Genomic DNA, 7,814 nt, shown 5'->3' with positions numbered 1-7,814 from the left:
GAAAAATCACCTTTAAAACTATGGCAGTAATTTATTTATTTTACGACGTTTCGATTATATATATATATATATATATATACATACAAATCTTTGTAGACCTAACTTATAACTCTCAAAGTTTGGCTATAATTAGCCTATACAAAACATGGCTGATTCAAGTGTTATAAACAATTTATGGTAATCGGTGGGAATAATATTCCAATTAGTATTACAAAAGTTTAAAAAAATATTTGCTTAATGAGTTTGGTACTGGTCTACCATCTTGCGAGTAGAATTCGATCCTTTGTAGGCCTACCTTATAACTCACAAGTTTAAGCTTACCCTTTATAGCTCAGAAATTCCCAGCTTAATTAAATCAAATGTACAGTTTTTTTCACTATTGGTTTATGTAGATGATTATTTTTCCATGTGCAGTTGATAATTATGCTTTATTTTACATATTATACTTATAAATATAAATTTGTCGATAACATAGTTAGCTAAGTAAATCAATTCAAATATTGAACACATCAATATAGTACTGGATTTACCCCGGCTTTCAACCACAGCAACAAGTTTTGTGAAAAAATAAAAACTAACGTAAGCTTATGGTTCCCTATTTAAATTAATGCAGGCTGTTGGACAAAGTGCAGCCATATACAGCAGCATTACGAGATCAACCAATCCATCTTTCAGTGGGAGTTTTGGAGGGAGTTTATCCCAAACAAATACACTTTTAATTAAGGCTCAATAGGTATCTGTTATTTAAAGAAATCAAACAACAGCGATATAAAACGAAAAACAAGCAAACTCGTATGTTTTGGAATAGTGTTAGGCCCCAAGTGGCCGCTTGTTCCTACAATTGGCAATGTCCTAAAGAAAAAGTATAACACATTTTATCTATACTCCCTTTGCACCTCGTTACCGCCAGGGGGAATGGTGCTAACGCACTTTGAGGTCGTAGGTGCATTATAAGAGTGACGGTGAATTCCCCTAATCGAGCAGCCCATGAGTTGGCGGTGCCTTCCCTCTAATCCGTCATTTCAAAGTTAAGGACGGCTAGCGCAGAAGGCCTTCGAGTAACTTTGCGCGAAATTCAACAAACAATACAAAGTAGCGAACATTGATTTTCTTATTGCTGAAATATATGATGTGAATGTTTTTGCACTTATCCAAACTAGTATTTGGTATTTTCAACTCGAATGGCGACGACTTATGTAGCACGTGAGCTAAACAACCATTTGAAGGATCCAAGGTTCAGGCACAGCCTTTCGTAATTTAGAAACAGGGGAAGGGAAATTAGTCATCAGCACCCGCCACTTCCACGAATACTCCTAACCAAAAAGTGGGGTTTTACTGTCACTTCTATAACAAGATCATAGCACGAATTTTGCACCCAATGAACCCACAACCCAGCACGTTAACCACTAGGTCAAGGCTGGTCTCTTCGAACTACTTAAAAAACGCAATCGTGAAAACAGCTATACGTTCTAAAAAGAGTTTTAACGATTTTGCTTTCATTAAGGAATGGAATATTTAAGTCTATAATTAGAACAGAAATGGTGGTAGATAATGCCAATTTCAATACAATATATTTCAGGCCATTGCTAACACGTCGAAAACTAGTATACGTTTTAAGTTGTGTAACGCTTTCTAGCTTTATCGTTAGTAAATAATGTATTGTAACCTATACAGGTTAAAAAATCCCACAAATCTAAGTGCATGTGTGTAAAATAAAAGTTAGATATTGTTTCTACCAAATGTTATATAAATGATATCATGAAAGTAATTTTCAAGAATTAACATATGCAGGAGATACGGTGTTACTACTCGCTTTTTGAAAATACTTTTAATGTGATTCAGAAATCACAACTTACTCTACAGTTTTTAAATACTTGTTCATCATTGTTACTACTATTACTGTTCTATTCATTCAGCATGCAATACAATATACAGCTAAAAAAAACAAATGTTCTACCAAGCACATATACTTAAAATGAACGTCATATAATCTTCATGAAACAATAGCAAATTTACCATATACATGCACACAGGTCTTCCCTTGGCTCAGCAATAGCTTTGAGGGCTTAGAACGCGAAAAGTAGGAGTTTGATACACGAGGTGGGCTATTTCGTAGCTTTGCGCCTAAACAAACAATCAAACGTTTTCTTTTTTGTACAATTGTCTCACTTTAATGTACCAATTCACACTAAAGCAGGGATATTATACTTTCACAAACACGTGTGTGTATAATAATTAGAAGATCAGTACAGGTACGTGAGTTTGTGTTCAGAAACAAGTCCTGGGTATATATATGTTTGTTTGTAGAAAGAGAATGAAGGATCTAATACAAAACCACAGAAATACTAACTTAACAATTCTACGTCAAGATAGTTCGACTTACAGAAGACGCAGTTACAAAGAGTATACACCGAAATAAATCGTTTTTACTTAGAAACATCAAACTAATTGATATATCACTTGTTACTTTCATTATGAAGGCTGATAAACATAACTTAAATAGGAGAAGGTGTGCTGCCACCTACATATAGTGCAGTTGAAATGGGAAATAAAGCGCCATTCCCGAATAAATTTTTAATTATTTATATATATATTCAAAATTACCAAACTAGCTTAAATATTATGTAAATAAGATTTATGACATATTAATTATGCATGCAGCAGAGAATTTGGATGAATATATACACACTAAATAAATCCAAACCTATTGGCAACTGCTACTCACTTTTTCAACAGAAGTCTGAAGATTTCATCAAATATTTGTTTGTTTAAATTTTGCCTTTAATTTAAATAGACAAAGTCGGGTATTTCAATTCAAAATCTATATTTTACATTTCGGCACTATAGTCGACGATCAGATTTTCCCGTCCACGTGTAATTTTTTCTCACACTACCTTTCCACCCACAACGGGTGATATTATGTGATCAGACAGCGATCCATTCTCCGCGAGTAACCCGGTCGCCGCTGCTGTGCCAGCCGCAGGAGTTTGCGTGACCCCTTCCCCCTCCTAACGAGTATTCCCAGAAGAGGTGAAGTATTCGAATGTATTATGAGTATTTTCGCCTTTACATTTTCTCGCTATTACTAACGTTTCTACTAAAATAATCCAATGAGCACTGTAACTACTGCAACCCCTACTCTGAACTAATGTGCATTTATATTTTTCTCGGCTAGAGAAAGTTTAAACATTGAAACTAAAGTTATTCATTAAGACATACATTATTTAAGAGATTAGATCAATCATATATATGTATACACACTATTTACCAACGTACCCTACCTGTCAGGTAATGGAGTAATAAACACTGTACGAACAAGATAATTTCAACAGCTAAAGACAACTGGAATTCAATTTGATAACACAGTAGTGACATAAATTTATATAGAGATAAAAAAATATTTGCTTACTTATTTTTACCCTTCTTACTTCTTTAACTTTAGTTCCAAGAAAATATTTTTCAAAATCAGAAAATTCTCACCATCAGAAACGTACTTTTCTCTCTCTACCCTTTTTTTTTCTTTTATGCTGAACTATTTTACAAACAACTGAGCACAGGTCCTATTCATCACATTAAACTTTTATGCTGAACTATTTTACAAACAACTGAGCACAGGTCCTATTTATCACATTAAACTTTTATGCTGAACTATTTTACAAACAACTGAGCACAGGTCCTATTTATCACATTAAACTTTTATGCTGAACTATTTTACAAACAACTGAGCACAGGTCCTATTTATCACATTAAACTTTTATGCTGAACCATTTTACAAACAACTGAGCACAGGTCCTATTCATCACATTAAACTTTGATCATTTCACGTAGAAGAACGTTTGTATGTTGGTACAATAAAAATATGTTATGTCACAAGACCACCTGGTCTCATGATATATATTCGCTGATCTTTGATAAACTCAAATAATCAAGTTTCTTCAAGAGGTTTATCATTCCCATTCAGCATGCATGAAACATAAATTAGACGACTCGGTTCTATTATATATATATATATATACTGGTTTTGACCAAACTCGAATAAAGAAACCACTAAACATTTGATTATTTTTCTAACAATAGGAAGTTATGTTTAATTGTTATATCAGTAAAAAGATAAATGTGTGTTCTTTAAATGTAAAGCTACACAATGGGCTATCTGCGTTGTGTCCACTACGGGCATCAAACTCCGATTTTTAGTGTGCAAGCTCTGAATCTTACCTCTTAACAATGGGGGTATAAATATAATTATTAGTTAACTAATTTGCCGTCTTCAGATTATCACCATATACTGTATATAATTATAATGTAATATCGGAAAATAATCTTATAAACTTCATAGGCGGGAAGGTTCTAGTAGTCAGCGTGTCCGACTGTGAATACGAAATTCACGGTTCGCGTCCGGTTACAATATCAATCTTAAGATACTTGAAATTTTGGATCGTGCGTCTTTAAGAATATTATTACATCTAATAAATATAACAAATCTAAAAAGAAATCAAACGTCGCCCTATTGTGTAATTTTATATTATGTTAAAATTTTGTAAATATAACGCTACATATACGCACATTTTAACATAATACTACAATAAAACAGTGGGAATTAAAAAGTGTTTAATTTACATATGCTAAGTAAAAACCAAATCACGCAAACAAGTTCGTCTATCCACGCGCCTTTAGTATATTCAAAATCCGAAATTTATAGAAGTTTGTGTACAAAGTTTTTCCACAGACATACGATTTGATATATGATAACGCAAGTAAAAGTAAAATATATATAAAAGATTACGCCGAGCTCACATCTACACGTATGTAATAATCATATTCCCCTTGTCAAGTGTTATCTCTATACCTATTAAGCAAAGGTCGAAGTCGCTAGACAAAATTACCTGTTATCTCACAGAAGTACGCTTATTGTCAAGAGTATATGCACGGCACTTACAAAACTTTACTATATACCTGAACTCAACTCCGTTCACAGCAAGTACTTATCTACTCCCATACTTTTTCTAGCTAGCTTTCATGTGTACCTCAGAAAGGTAGCAAATTCCTTCGACTCAAAAGAAGACCCTGTTAGAAGACCCTGGGAGCTAGTTCAGTTTTCAGAAATCTCTGTATCCTGCTGAGACATATATTTTCCTCCCATAGGAAATTAGGGATGTAAAGAAACGTTATGGAAATCACTGTACATACCTGCATCACTCAGTAGTAGACCACACGTTGAAATGAAATGATTGGACGTCATCTTAATGTTGCCATGGTACCTGACCTTATTATGATATTCAAACAGTAAAACTAAATCTTTCTGTAAATGAATGCTTGCACTCGGTCACAGATTGGTTGGCTGGGCCAATGCCTCTACATTTCTCTAACATTCATTAGCATTGCATTTGCTGACGCACTCATTTCAGTCTCACACTTCAAACGATTCTTCGTTTTTATTGGCGAGATCGTCTCTTGTTTATGACTAGGACTGTCAATCTTACTGAGGTATATTTCATATCCCAGAATGTCGCCCATGTCCTAAGCGTGTGTGATCTCTCGTACCCGCGCAGTAAGTACGACGTCTCACCACCCAACCAATGAATTCCTGCGTATTGTAAAATGAGCTTTTACACGCCCAACAGTGCTGGCGGTGGCAGTTTGTATTAGAAGCTTCAAATGATAATTCGATAAGGAACCACGAACTACGACTAAAATGTATATAAATGTAGTAGAGCCAAAGCATGAAGAAACTTATGCTACCACAACTTAGTCCAACATTCAACTTCGAAAAAGAAAAGTTATCCTAAACTTTATTTTGTATATATTTAGCATACGACATATTTAAATTATACTTCATATACTATAATAGAACGCGGAATATTATTCATGGTAAATAAAGTATATGACAGACGACTACTGTAATAAAAGGATTTTGATAAACATTAATGTCACTGAATTTTGATATAATACATACATAACATAAAATTGAACAAGAAGTAGATAACATGTTACATATAGTGAGTTTAACATATTTCATCAGTACTTCGTTGTGATCAACAAATTAAGAAAAATGCGAGTGAAGAGTTTGCGAATATTTTTTAAGACCCCACACATCAAAAAAATTATCTATGACAAACTGCCTCCGCTTAGCATACACTAACTAAATTTGGTGATTTGAAAAACGAAATAAAATCTTGCAAGCTTGACCAGTATAGGTGATGGTCGCAAAAGTCACTGAGCAACCACCACTAACAGAATCCGGTACTTACTTTATCCAACCAATAGCCTCAAACCACCGCAATAGTGAGATTTGAAAGACCACAGTTACATCACATCTACTGGTCAGTCGGCACACCACTACAAGAGAAGGAAGCACAACGTCAAGTTTTAGTTAATACAAACTGTGTTACACACCGCTAGCCTTAGACGATCTGTAGCGCTCGTACACTGGTACAGATGAACGGGAAGAAACGTCGGTGTAAACACTACTGACAACGTTTACCACTACGATAAATCAGGTTCCGAATATGTTGTACTCGAAAAGATTTGACGAGATTTCAAAAACTATAGTCATATAGGCAACACAATGTTTACCTTTCTTTATATATCATATGAAGATGACAATAATCTAGAGCTTCACTGCCACATCACGTATTCTGAAGGTTCACTGGGATTAGGCCTAGAAGAGGTCGTCAATGGAGGAGCAGACGAACGTTCTGCCACGAGTGTCTGTCGTCAAAAGACCGATAGTGACCGCGCTCTCTTCCCACACTTCACCACCGCCTGCGTGTGAGGCCAACCTCTAGGAAAATAAACACAAGATGTCCCGGACAGGCCTGAGGGGGTGAGCGATCATATAAGTCCTGAACATCACGTTTCATGGTCCCCCGTACTGTGCACTTACCCAAACAAAAGCAAATGGCACAAGATTACAAGAACTACCTCGCTTTCCATGTGAAATTTTTAGACGTAACCAAAAAAGGAATATGGGGCTCTCTACTTGTATCACGGTTGAACTAAAGCATCTTATTTGTGGTTATGCTAGTTTCCAAAATATCTATTATTAGTAAATCGTTTCCTTTTAAAAAATAAGTAAGATATTTCTACAACACGTGGAAAATTTAGTACTAAAGTATGGTTTCAACATGATCTTTTTACTTACAAGCTTTGATGTTGCAAATACAGTTTATTTTGCTAGCTTAACAAAGCTTTAGTTTTAATATGATCACTGTTAAACAGTGTTTCTTCACCAAAATACTAAACTTTTAAACGCCGATTGAAACGTTAAATTCAAAGTGGTATTTAAATACTTGGTAAAATATTAATTTCACCAGTCTAAAACAGTAAAAGGCTTACTATTAATATAAGACAGAAAACCAAATATTAACTTACACTGTCAAAGTACTCTACTTTCTTTTTACCACAAATGTTATAATACACGTTGCTTGTAAGTTGTAGTCATTGGATCACTACCTTATCATTTAGATTGCTGGTTTACTAGTAGTAGTAGTAGCTTGTGAAGTCTCCGGTTGAGCTTTAAAACTTGTTTTGTTTAGCCTTTGAAGCAGCTTTTCAAATCGAGATATTATTGTGTTACGATCTTTCCTCAACTGAATGATCACCTCGAGTAACGCGGATCTGTCGTGACCACGGAAGGATACCAAATCCCAGTGCAAGTCATTAACAATGGGCGAATTAATGCCTGTCTGCTGGGGTGGCGATGCACGTCGCGATGAAAATGTGACACATGGTGTGGCAAAAACGAGGCAATCTGATCTACTGCGGCTTCCAAAAAAATCGATATATATATATATATATATATATATATATATATC

At 34.8% G+C, this 7,814-nt stretch overlaps 1 protein-coding gene across 1 annotated transcript in view; it reads right to left on the bottom strand.

Annotated features, from left to right (window-relative positions):
• Positions 1–5,256, bottom strand: part of LOC106478343 (zinc finger homeobox protein 3-like) — a 172,383-nt gene extending 167,127 nt beyond the window's left edge. Inside the window, exon 1 of the mRNA XM_022381939.1 lies at positions 5,188–5,256. The gene's annotated coding sequence lies outside the window, so the exon portion shown is untranslated. The remainder of the gene's footprint in view (positions 1–5,187) is intronic.
• Positions 5,257–7,814: the final 2,558 nt, after the last annotated feature.

This window comes from Limulus polyphemus, unplaced genomic scaffold (assembly GCF_000517525.1).
Source record: "Limulus polyphemus unplaced genomic scaffold, Limulus_polyphemus-2.1.2 Scaffold201, whole genome shotgun sequence".
Taxonomy (NCBI): Eukaryota; Metazoa; Arthropoda; class Merostomata; order Xiphosura; family Limulidae; genus Limulus; species Limulus polyphemus.
This window is presented reverse-complemented; position numbering and strand designations above follow the sequence as displayed.